The sequence below is a fragment of the Sinocyclocheilus rhinocerous genome, unplaced genomic scaffold (assembly GCF_001515625.1).
Source record: "Sinocyclocheilus rhinocerous isolate Xijiao unplaced genomic scaffold, SAMN03320098_v1.1 scaffold1243, whole genome shotgun sequence".
Lineage (NCBI taxonomy): Eukaryota > Metazoa > Chordata > Actinopteri > Cypriniformes > Cyprinidae > Sinocyclocheilus > Sinocyclocheilus rhinocerous.
This window is the reverse complement of record NW_015626033.1, coordinates 3,211,919-3,212,722: the sequence shown is the minus strand read 5'-3', so window position 1 is coordinate 3,212,722 and position 804 is coordinate 3,211,919. Positions and strand designations below refer to the sequence as shown.

Below are 804 nucleotides of genomic sequence, written 5' to 3'. Positions count from 1 at the left end.
TACATGTGTGAGTGTATGTGTATATATATATATATATATATATATATATATTCAAAAAGTGATTTTATCCAGCAGCAAAAACTGAATTTCAGTGATTCCTGATTTTGTTTTTGCACCAAGAAAACCCCAGGTTCTCTCTCTCACACACACACACACACAGTCTGGTGCACTATCCTTGTAGGGACTCCCATAGGCGTAATGGTTCTTATACTGTACAAACTGTATTTTCTATCGCCCTACACCAACCCTACACCTAAACCTACCCCTCACAGAAAACTTTCTGCATTTTTGCAATCTAAAAAAAAAAACTCATTCTGTATGATTTATAAGCTTTTGTACCCATGGGAACCTCAATTTAGATCCCCACGGTGACACAAGTCCCCATGGTGTGTATTCAGGTTCAAGTCCCCACCAGTGTAAAAAAACCTGTACACACACACACACACACACACATCCCCTCTCTAGATTTGAATGTTTATGATATTAAATTTATAGATTGTTTGTTTTTAATTAATATTTATTTAAATACTTATTTACAAATAAAAGTAATAAAAAAATACCAAACACTTTTTACAAAAAACTTTCACCAACCTGAAGATAAAACAGTCCTTACTTCATTTTGACTTTAATCAGTGAATGATTCAAATCAAGTCAGTTTGACTGATTGATTAAATTAACCGGATCATAAGAGTAATATGTTCATGAATAGTACATGGTCTTTTTTATTTCATACCATTTAAAGGGGTCATATGATGCGATTTCAATTTTTCCTTTCTCTTTGGAGTGTTACAAGCTCTTGGTGCA

At 33.3% G+C, this 804-nt stretch overlaps 1 protein-coding gene across 1 annotated transcript in view; it reads right to left on the bottom strand.

Annotated features, from left to right (window-relative positions):
* The window catches only part of LOC107708169 (attractin-like protein 1), a 127,804-nt gene that overhangs the window by 78,040 nt on the left and 48,960 nt on the right, over positions 1-804 (bottom strand). The window lies entirely within an intron of this gene.